A 14123-nucleotide genomic window follows, 5' to 3' on the forward strand; every position below is an offset into this window, starting at 1 on the left:
ACATGACAGTATAACGGTATAGTTTGGGACAATTGTATCCATATATCTACATATATACTAGTGTGCTTTCTAAATTATGGGGGCCCATTTATCAAGGATCGCTTTTGCAATGTGATCAGGACATGCCAGTAACGCCCATCATCCGGGACATGCAGGGACACGGGCTCAGTCCCTGTGATGTCTCCGGAGAGCTGCCGGCCAGCGCAGGGGGTGGTGCGCTTGCGTAGTTCCATGGAATGCACATCCGCCATAGCCAGGGAGGGTTCCGGTGGATCCCTCCGCCGGATAATAATGCACGGTGTAGCCCATAGGCTACAGCGGCTAATGTCACCTTCAGAAGGCGTTCGCTGAAGTGACCAATATCTGGATACGTCACACTCCGTATATTGGTAAATCTGGCAGCATCGCGCCCCCATAGAAACATATATAGGGGAGGTGGCTGGCAGCGGTAATAGTGGGATCACAGCAGGTATCGGAGATAGTGTACCTGCTGTGGACCCTCCTTCATACATACGGGGGACACTTAGTATTTGAGGTAAACCCTCGAAAACTGGTGCTTTTGGGGATTATACCTCATATACACTTTGATAAATGGGTCCCTTTGTATTGTATCTTATATTTCAGATTTGAATTAATAAAAGTTATAATGTATATTGTCCTTACTCTGCCCCTCTTGAGTTTGGGTCTCCCCAATCCTCTCTTGTGTGTATATAGCATGATTTACCTACACTGGAAATTCGGGGGGCGGGCTGGGCTGCACATCCTAATCTTAACATAATAAGAGGTGCTACCATGCTGAGACTTGTAGTTCTAATGCAGAAAAAGGGGGTAAGCTGATGCACACACTAAATACCAAGAATAATAAATATAAAAAATATATATAATAAACTATCAATAAACATGGTTTTCTATAGAGGTTCTTGGTACATGTTTGCCCACCTACCACGTCACGGTGCCCTCATCAGGTGGGTCCCTAACGTCCCTAATACTGACACATTGTATAAATGTATCTAGGACTTACCTGTAATAGCGCCCATTACATGTGTGTACGGCAATGCACAGGACCCATACTAATTACATGTGTGTACTGCAATGCACAGCACCCATACTAATTACATGTGTGTACTGCAATGCACAGGACCCATACTAATTACATGTGTGTACAGCAATGCACAGGACCCATACTAATTACATGTGTGTACTGCAATGCACAGGACCCATACTAATTACATGTGTGTACTGCAATGCACAGGACCCATACTAATTACATGTGTGTACTGCAATGCACAGGACCCATACTAATTACATGTGTGTACTGCAATGCACAGGACCTATACTAATTACATGTGTGTACTGCAATGCACAGGACCCATACTAATTACATGTGTGTACAGCAATGCACAGGACCCATACTAATAATTACATGTGTGTACTGCAATGCACAGGACCCATACAAATTACATGTGTGTACTGCAATGCACAGGACCCATACTAATTACATGTGTGTACTGCAATGCACAGGACCCATACTAATTAAATGTGTGTACAGCAATGCACAGGACCCATACTAATAATTACATGTGTGTACGGCAATGCACAGGACCCATACTAATTACATGTGTGTACTGCAATGCACAGGACCCGTACTAATTACATGTGTGTACTGCAATGCACAGGACCCGTACTAATTACATGTGTGTACTGCAATGCACAGGACCCATACTAATTACATGTGTGTACGGCAATGCACAGGACCCATACTAATTACATGTGTGTACGGCAATGCACAGGACCCATACTAATTACATGTGTGTACTGCAATGCACAGGACCCATACTAATTACATGTGTGTACGGCAATGCACAGGACCCATACTAATTACATGTGTGTACTGCAATGCACAGGAACCATACTAATTACATGTGTGTACTGCAATGCACAGGACCCATACTAATTACATGTGTGTACGGCAATGCACAGGACACATACTAATTACATGTGTGTACTGCAATGCTCAGGACCCATACTAATTACATGTGTGTACTGCAATGCACAGGACCCGTACTAATTACATGTGTGTACTGCAATGCACAGGACCCGTACTAATAACATGTGTGTACTGCAATGCACAGGACCCGTACTAATTACATGTGTGTACTGCAATGCACAGGACCCATACTAATTACATGTGTGTACTGCAATGCACAGGACCCGTACTAATTACATGTGTGTACTGCAATGCACAGGACCCGTACTAATAACATGTGTGTACTGCAATGCACAGGACCCGTACTAATTACATGTGTGTACTGCAATGCACAGGACCCGTACTAATTACATGTGTGTGCTGCAATGCACAGGACCCATACTAATTACATGTGTGTGCTGCAATGCACAGGACCCATACTAATTACATGTGTGTGCTGCAATGCACAGGACCCATACTAATTACATGTGTGTACTGCAATGCACAGGACCCATACTAATTACATGTGTGTACGGCAATGCACAGGACCCATACTAATTTCATGTGTGTGCTGCAATGCACAGGACCTATGCTAATTACATGTGTGTACTGCAATGCACAGGACCCGTACTAATTACATGTGTGTACTGCAATGCACAGGACCCGTACTAATTACATGTGTGTACAGCAATGCACAGGACCCATACTAATTACATGTGTGTACAGCAATGCACAGGACCCATACTGATTACATGTGTGTACTGCAATGCACAGGACCCATACTGATTACATGTGTGTACTGCAATGCACAGGACCCATACTAATTACATGTGTGTACTGCAATGCACAGGACCCATACTAATTACATGTGTGTACTGCAATGCACAGGACCCATACTAATTACATGTGTGTACTGCAATGCACAGGACCCGTACTAATTACATGTGTGTACGGCAATGCACTGCACCCGTACTAATTACATGTGTGTACTGCAATGCACAGGACCCATACTAATTACATGTGTGTACTGCAATGCACAGGGCCCATACTAATTACATGTGTGTACTGCAATGCACAGGACCCATACTAATTACATGTGTGTACTGCAATGCACAGGACCCATACTAATAATTACATGTGTGTACTGCAATGCACAGGACCCATACTAATTACATGTGTGTACTGCAATGCACAGGACCCATACTAATAATAACATGTGTGTACTGCAATGCACAGGACCCATACTAATTACATGTGTGTGCTGCAATGCACAGGACCCATACTAATTACATGTGTGTACGGCAATGCACAGGACCCATACTAATTTCATGTGTGTGCTGCAATGCACAGGACCTATGCTAATTACATGTGTGTACTGCAATGCACAGGACCCGTACTAATTACATGTGTGTACTGCAATGCACAGGACCCGTACTAATTACATGTGTGTACAGCAATGCACAGGACCCATACTAATTACATGTGTGTACAGCAATGCACAGGACCCATACTGATTACATGTGTGTACTGCAATGCACAGGACCCATACTGATTACATGTGTGTACTGCAATGCACAGGACCCATACTAATTACATGTGTGTACTGCAATGCACAGGACCCATACTAATTACATGTGTGTACTGCAATGCACAGGACCCATACTAATTACATGTGTGTACTGCAATGCACAGGACCCGTACTAATTACATGTGTGTACGGCAATGCACTGCACCCGTACTAATTACATGTGTGTACTGCAATGCACAGGACCCATACTAATTACATGTGTGTACTGCAATGCACAGGGCCCATACTAATTACATGTGTGTACTGCAATGCACAGGACCCATACTAATTACATGTGTGTACTGCAATGCACAGGACCCATACTAATAATTACATGTGTGTACTGCAATGCACAGGACCCATACTAATTACATGTGTGTACTGCAATGCACAGGACCCATACTAATAATAACATGTGTGTACTGCAATGCACAGGACCCATACTAATTACATGTGTGTGCTGCAATGCACAGGACCCATACTAATTACATGTGTGTACTGCTATGCACAGGACCCATACTAATTACATGTGTGTGCTGCAATGCACAGGACCCATACTAATTACATGTGTGTGCAGCAATGCACAGGACCCATACTAATTACATGTGTGTGCTGCAATGCACAGGACCCATACTAACTACATGTGTGTACAGCAATGCACAGGACCCATACTAATAACATGTGTGTACAGCAATGCACAGGACCCATACTGATTACATGTGTGTACTGCAATGCACAGGACCCATACTGATTACATGTGTGTACTGCAATGCACAGGACCCATACTAATTACATGTGTGTACTGCAATGCACAGGACCCGTACTAATTACATGTGTGTACTGCAATGCACAGGACACGTACTAATTACATGTGTGTACTGCAATGCACAGGACCCGTACTAATTACATGTGTGTACGGCAATGCACAGGACCCGTACTAATTACATGTGTGTACGGCAATGCACAGGACCCGTACTAATTACATGTGTGTACGGCAATGCACAGGACCCGTACTAATTACATGTGTGTACGGCAATGCACAGGACCCATACTAATAATAACATGTGTGTACTGCAATGCACAGGACCCGTACTAATTACATGTGTGTACTGCAATGCAAGGACCCGTACTAATTACATGTGTGTACTGCAATGCACAGGACCTTTACTAATTACATGTGTGTACTGCAATCCAAGGACCCATACTAATTACATGTGTGTACTGCAACGCACAGGACCCATACTAATTACATGTGTGTACTGCAATGCACAGGACCCATACTAATTACATGTATGTACTGCAATGCACAGGACCCATACTAATTACATGTGTGTACTGCAATGCACAGGACCCATACTAATTACATGTGTGTACTGCAATGCACAGGACCCATACTAATTACATGTGTGTACAGCAATGCACAGGACCCATACTAATTACATGTGTGTACTGCAATGCAAGGACCCATACTAATTACATGTGTGTACTGCAATGCACAGGACCCATACTGATTACATGTGTGTACAGCAATGCACAGGACCCATACTAATTACATGTGTGTACAGCAATGCACAGGACCCATACTGATTACATGTGTGTACTGCAATGCACAGGACCCATACTGATTACATGTGTGTACTGCAATGCACAGGACCCAAACTGATTACATGTGTGTACTGCAATGCACAGGACCAATACTAATTACATGTGTGTACTGCAATGCACAGGACCCGTACTAATTACATGTGTGTACTGCAATGCACAGGACCCGTACTAATTACATGTGTGCACGGCAATGCACAGGACCCGTACTAATTACATGTGTGTACTGCAATGCAAGGACCCGTACTAATTACATGTGTGTACTGCAACGCACAGGACCCGTACTAATTACATGTGTGTACTGCAACGCACAGGACCCGTACTAATTACATGTGTGTACTGCCACGCACAGGACCCGTACTAATTACATGTGTGTACTGCAATGCACAGGACCCGTACTAATTACATGTGTGTACTGCAATGCACAGGACCCGTACTAATTACATGTGTGTACTGCAATGCACAGGACCCGTACTAATTACATGTGTGTACTGCAATGCACAGGACCCGTACTAATTACATGTGTGTACTGCAATGCACAGGACCCGTACTAATTACATGTGTGTACTGCAATGCACAGGACCCGTACTAATTACATGTGTGTACAGCAATGCACAGGACCCGTACTAATTACATGTGTGTACTGCAATGCAAGGACCCGTACTAATTACATGTGTGTACTGCAATGCACAGGACCCGTACTAATTACATGTGTGTACGGCAATGCACAGGACCCGTACTAATTACATGTGTGTACGGCAATGCACAGGACCCGTACTAATTACATGTGTGTACTGCAATGCACAGGACCCATACTAATTACATGTGTGTACTGCAATGTACAGGACCCATACTAATTACATGTGTGTACTGCAATGCACAGGACCCATACTAATTACATGTGTGTACTGCAATGCACAGGACCCATACTAATTACATGTGTGTACTGCAATGCACAGGACCCATACTAATTACATGTGTGTACTGCAATGTACAGGACCCATACTAATTACATGTGTGTACTGCAATGTACAGGACCCATACTAATTACATGTGTGTACTGCAATGTACAGGACCCGTACTAATTACATATGTCTACTGCAATGCAAGGACCCGTACTAATTACATGTGTGTACTGCAATGCAAGGACCCGTACTAATTACATGTGTGTACTGCAATGCACTGGACCCATACTAATTACATGTGTGTACTGCAATGCACAGGACCCGTACTAATTACATGTGTGTACTGCAATGCAAGGACCCGTACTAATTACATGTGTGTACTGCAAAGCAAGGACCCGTACTAATTACATGTGTGTACTGCAATGCAAGGACCCGTACTAATTACATGTGTGTACTGCAATGCAAGGACCCGTACTAATTACATGTGTGTACTGCAATGCACAGGACCCGTGCTAATTACATGTGTGTACTGCAATGCACAGGACCCGTGCTAATTACATGTGTGTACTGCAATGCACAGGACCCGTACTAATTACATGTGTGTACTGCAATGCACAGGACCCGTACTAATTACATGTGTGTACTGCAATGCACAGGACCCGTACTAATTACATGTGTGTACTGCAATGCACAGGACCCGTACTAATTACATGTGTGTACTGCAATGCACAGGACCCGTACTAATTACATGTGTGTACTGCAATGCAAGGACCCAAACTAATTACATGTGTGTACTGCAATGCACAGGACCCATACTAATTACATGTGTGTACTGCAATGCACAGGACCCATACTAATTACATGTGTGTACTGCAATGCACAGGACCCATACTAATTACATGTGTGTACTGCAATGCACAGGACCCATACTAATTACATGTGTGTACGGCAATGCACAGGACCCATACTAATTACATGTGTGTACGGCAATGCACAGGACCCATACTAATTACATGTGTGTACGGCAATGCACAGGACCCATAATAATTACATGTGTGTACTGCAATGCACAGGACCCATACTAATTACATGTGTGTACGGCAATGCACAGGACCCATACTAATTACATGTGTATACGGCAATGCAAGGACCCAAACTAATTACATGTGTGTACGGCAATGCACATGACTCATACTAATTACATGTGTGTACTGCAATGCACAGGACCCATACTAATTACATGTGTGTACTGCAATGCACAGGACCCATACTAATTACATGTGTGTACTGCAATGCACAGGACCCAAACTAATTACATGTGTGTACTGCAATGCACAGGACCCATACTAATTACATGTGTGTACTGCAATGCACAGGACCCATACTAATTACATGTGTGTGCTGCAATGCAAGGGCCCGTACTAATTACATGTGTGTACTGCAATGCACAGGACCCGTACTAATTACATGTGTGTACTGCAATGCACAGGACCCGTACTAATTACATGTGTGTACTGCAATGCACAGGACCCGTACTAATTACATGTGTGTACTGCAATGCACAGGACCCGTACTAATTACATGTGTGTACGGCAATGCACAGGACCGATATTAATTACATGTGTGTACGGCAATGCACAGGACCCATACTAATTACATGTGTGTACGGCAATGCACAGGACCCATACTAATTACATGTGTGTACTGCAATGCACAGGACCCATACTAATTACATGTGTGTACTGCAATGCACAGGACCCATACTGATTACATGTGTGTGCTGCAATGCACAGGACCCATACTAATTACATGTGTGTGCAGCAATGCACAGGACCCATACTAATTACATGTGTGTGCTGCAATGCACAGGACCCATACTAACTACATGTGTGTACAGCAATGCACAGGACCCATACTGATTACATGTGTGTACTGCAATGCACAGGACCCATACTGATTACATGTGTGTACTGCAATGCACAGGACCCATACTGATTACATGTGTGTACTGCAATGCACAGGACCCGTACTAATTACATGTGTGTACTGCAATGCACAGGACCCGTACTAATTACATGTGTGTACGGCAATACAAGGACCCGTACTAATTACATGTGTGTACTGCAATGCACAGGACCCGTACTAATTACATGTGTGTACTGCCACGCACAGGACCCGTCCTAATTACATGTGTGTACTGCAATGCACAGGACCCGTACTAATTACATGTGTGTACTGCAATGCACAGGACCCGTACTAATTACATGTGTGTACTGCAATGCACAGGACCCGTACTAATTACATGTGTGTACTGCAATGCACAGGACCCGTACTAATTACATGTGTGTACTGCAATGCACAGGACCCATACTAATTACATGTGTGTACTGCAATGCACAGGACCCATACTAATTACATGTGTGTACTGCAATGCACAGGACCCATACTAATTACATGTGTGTACTGCAATGCACAGGACCCATACTGATTACATGTGTGTACAGCAATGCACAGGACCCATACTGATTACATGTGTGTACAGCAATGCACAGGACCCATACTGATTACATGTGTGTACTGCAATGCACAGAACCCTTACTGATTACATGTGTGTACTGCAATGCACAGGACCCATACTGATTACATGTGTGTACGGCAATGCACAGGACCCATACTGATTACATGTGTGTACTGCAATGTACAGGACCCATACTAATTACATGTGTGTACTGCAATGCACAGGACCCATACTAATTACATGTGTGTACTGCAATGCACAGGACCCATACTAATTACATGTGTGTACTGCAATGTACAGGACCCATACTAATTACATGTGTGTACTGCAATGTACAGGACCCATACTAATTACATGTGTGTACTGCAATGTACAGGACCCGTACTAATTACATGTGTGTACTACAATGCAAGGACCCGTACTAATTACATGTGTGTACTGCAATGCAAGGACCCGTACTAATTACATGTGTGTACTGCAATGCACAGGACCCGTACTAATTACATGTGTGTACTGCAATGCACAGGACCCGTACTAATTACATGTGTGTACTGCAATGCAAGGACCCGTACTAATTACATGTGTGTACTGCAATGCAAGGACCCGTACTAATTACATGTGTGTACTGCAATGCACAGGACCCGTACTAATTACATGTGTGTACTGCAATGCACAGGACCCGTACTAATTACATGTGTGTACTGCAATGCACAGGACCCGTACTAATTACATGTGTGTACTGCAATGCACAGGACCCGTACTAATTACATGTGTGTACTGCAATGCACAGGACCCGTACTAATTACATGTGTGTACTGCAATGCACAGGACCCGTACTAATTACATGTGTGTACTGCAATGCAAGGACCCAAACTAATTACATGTGTGTACTGCAATGCACAGGACCCATACTAATTACATGTGTGTACTGCAATGCACAGGACCCATACTAATTACATGTGTGTACTGCAATGCACAGGACCCATACTAATTACATGTGTGTACGGCAATGCACAGGACCCATACTAATTACATGTGTGTACGGCAATGCACAGGACCCATACTAATTACATGTGTGTACTGCAATGCACAGGACCCATACTAATTACATGTGTGTACGGCAATGCACAGGACCCATACTAATTACATGTGTGTACTGCAATGCAAGGACCCAAACTAATTACATGTGTGTACTGCAATGCACAGGACCCATACTAATTACATGTGTGTACTGCAATGCACAGGACCCATACTAATTACATGTGTGTACTGCAATGCACAGGACCCATACTAATTACATGTGTGTACTGCAATGCAAGGACCCAAACTAATTACATGTGTGTACTGCAATGCACAGGACCCATACTAATTACATGTGTGTACTGCAATGCACAGGACCCATACTAATTACATGTGTGTACTGCAATGCACAGGACCCATACTAATTACATGTGTGTACTGCAATGCACAGGACCCATACTAATTACATGTGTGTACTGCAATGCAAGGGCCCGTACTAATTACATGTGTGTACTGCAATGCAAGGACCCAAACTAATTACATGTGTGTACTGCAATGCACAGGACCCATACTAATTACATGTGTGTACTGCAATGCACAGGACCCTTACTAATTACATGTGTGTACTGCAATGCACAGGACCCATACTAATTACATGTGTGTACTGCAATGCACAGGACCCATACTAATTACATGTGTGTACTGCAATGCACAGGACCCATACTAATTACATGTGTGTACTGCAATGCACAGGACCCATACTAATTACATGTGTGTACTGCAATGCACAGGACCCGTACTAATAATTACATGTGTGTACAGCAATGCACAGGACCCATACTGATTACATGTGTGTACTGCAATGCACAGGACCCATACTGATTACATGTGTGTACTGCAATGCACAGGACCCATACTGATTACATGTGTGTACTGCAATGCACAGGACCCATACTGATTACATGTGTGTACGGCAATGCACAGGACCCATACTAATTACATGTGTGTACGGCAATGCACAGGACCCATACTAATTACATGTGTGTACTGCAATGCACAGGACCCATACTAATTACATGTGTGTACTGCAATGCACAGGACCCATACTAATTACATGTGTGTACTGCAATGCACAGGACCCATACTAATTACATGTGTGTACTGCAATGCACAGGACCCATACTAATTACATGTGTGTACTGCAGTGCACAGGACCCATACTAATTACATGTGTGTACTGCAATGCACAGGACCCATACTAATTACATGTGTGTACTGCAATGCACAGGACCCATACTAATTACATGTGTGTACTGCAATGCAAGGACCCATACTAATTACATGTGTGTACTGCAATGCAAGGACCCATACTAATTACATGTGTGTACTGCAATGCACAGGACCCATACTAATTACATGTGTGTACTGCAATGCACAGGACCCATACTAATTACATGTGTGTACTGCAATGCACAGGACCCATACTAATTACATGTGTGTACTGCAATGCACAGGACCCATACTAATTACATGTGTGTACTGCAATGCACAGGACCCATACTAATTACATGTGTGTACTGCAATGCAAGGACCCATACTAATTACATGTGTGTACTGCAATGCAAGGACCCATACTAATTCCATGTGTGTACTGCAATGCAGAGGACCCATACTAATTCCATGTGTGTACTGCAATGCACAGGACCCATACTAATTACATGTGTGTACTGCAATGCACAGGACCCATACTAATTACATGTGTGTACTGCAATGCACAGGACCCATACTAATTACATGTGTGTACTGCAATGCACAGGACCCATACTAATTACATGTGTGTACTGCAATGCACAGGACCCATACTAATTACATGTGTGTACTGCAATGCACAGGACTCATACTAATTACATGTGTGTACTGCAATGCACAGGACCCATACTGATTACATGTGTGTACTGCAATGCACAGGACCCGTACTGATTACATGTGTGTACTGCAATGCACAGGACCAGTACTGATTACATGTGTGGACGGCAATGCACAGGACCCGTACTAATTACATGTGTGGACGGCAATGCACAGGACCCGTACTAATTACATGTGTGTACTGCAATGCACAGGACCCGTACTGATTACATGTGTGTACTGCAATGCACAGGACCCATACTAATAATTACATGTGTGTACAGCAATGCACAGGACCCATACTGATTACATGTGTGTACTGCAATGCACAGGACCCATACTGATTACATGTGTGTACTGCAATGCACAGGACCCATACTGATTACATGTGTGTACTGCAATGCACAGGACCCATACTAATTACATGTGTGTACTGCAATGCACAGGACCCATACTAATTACATGTGTGTACTGCAATGCACAGGACCCATACTAATTACATGTGTGTACGGCAATGCACAGGACCCATATTAATTACATGTGTGTACGGCAATGCACAGGACCCATACTAATTACATGTGTGTACTGCAATGCACAGGACCCATACTAATTACATGTGTGTACTGCAATGCACAGGACCCATACTAATTACATGTGAGTACTGCAATGCACAGGACCCGTACTGATTACATGTGTGTACGGCAATGCACAGGACCCGTACTGATTACATGTGTGTACGGCAATGCACAGGACCCGTACTGATTACATGTGTGTACGGCAATGCACAGGACCCGTACTGATTACATGTGTGTACGGCAATGCACAGGACCCGTACTGATTACATGTGTGTACGGCAATGCAAGGACCCGTACTAATTACATGTGTGTACTGCAACGCACAGGACCCGTACTAATTACATGTGTGTACTGCAACGCACAGGACCCGTACTAATTACATGTGTGTACTGCAACGCACAGGACCCGTACTAATTACATGTGTGTACTGCAATGCACAGGACCCGTACTAATTACATGTGTGTACTGCAATGCACAGGACCCGTACTAATTACATGTGTGTACTGCAATGCACAGGACCCGTACTAATTACATGTGTGTACTGCAATGCACAGGACCCGTACTAATTACATGTGTGTACTGCAATGCACAGGACCCGTACTAATTACATGTGTGTACTGCAATGCACAGGACCCGTACTAATTACATGTGTGTACTGCAATGCACAGGACCCGTACTAATTACATGTGTGTACTGCAATGCACAGGACCCGTACTAATTACATGTGTGTACTGCAATGCACAGGACCCGTACTAATTACATGTGTGTACTGCAATGCACAGGACCCGTACTAATTACATGTATGTACAGCAATGCACAGGACCCGTACTAATTACTTGTGTGTACTGCAATGCACAGGACCCGTACTAATTACATGTGTGTACTGCAATGCACAGGACCCGTACTAATTACATGTGTGTACTGCAATGCACAGGACCCGTACTAATTACATGTGTGTACGGCAATGCACAGGACCCGTACTAATTACATGTGTGTACGGCAATGCACAGGACCCGTACTAATTACATGTGTGTACTGCAATGCACAGGACCCATACTAATTACATGTGTGTCCTGCAATGCACAGGACCCATACTAATTACATGTGTGTACTGCAATGCACAGGACCCATACTAATTACATGTGTGTACTGCAATGTACAGGACCCATACTAATTACATGTGTGTACTGCAATGTACAGGACCCGTACTAATTACATGTGTGTACTGCAATGTACAGGACCCGTACTAATTACATGTGTGTACTGCAATGCAAGGACCCGTACTAATTACATGTGTGTACTGCAATGCAAGGACCCGTACTAATTACATGTGTGTACTGCAATGCACAGGACCCGTACTAATTACATGTGTGTAGTGCAATGCAAGGACCCGTACTAATTACATGTGTGTACTGCAATGCAAGGACCCGTTCTAATTACATGTGTGTACTGCAATGCAAGGACCCGTACTAATTACATGTGTGTACTGCAATGCACAGGACCCGTACTAATTACATGTGTGTACTGCAATGCACAGGACCCGTACTAATTACATGTGTGTACTGCAATGTACAGGACCCGTACTAATTACATGTGTGTACTGCAATGCAAGGACCCGTACTAATTACATGTGTGTACTGCAATGCAAGGACCCGTACTAATTACATGTGTGTACTGCAATGCAAGGACCCGTACTAATTACATGTGTGTACTGCAATGCACAGGACCCGTACTAATTACATGTGTGTACTGCAATGTACAGGACCCGTACTAATTACATGTGTGTACGGCAATGCACAGGACCCGTACTAATTACATGTGTGTACGGCAATGCAAGGACCCGTACTAATTACATGTGTGTACTGCAATGCACAGGACCCGTACTAATTCCATGTGTGTACGGCAATGCACAGGACCCGTACTAATTCCATGTGTGTACTGCAATGCACAGGACCCGTACTAATTACATGTGTGTACTGCAATGCACAGGACCCATACTGATTACATGTGTGTACTGCAATGCACAGGACCCATACTAATTACATGTGTGTACTGCAATGCACAG

This window comes from Taudactylus pleione, unplaced genomic scaffold, assembly GCF_031769625.1.
Source record: "Taudactylus pleione unplaced genomic scaffold, aTauple2 ptg000893l, whole genome shotgun sequence".
NCBI lineage: Eukaryota > Metazoa > Chordata > Amphibia > Anura > Myobatrachidae > Taudactylus > Taudactylus pleione.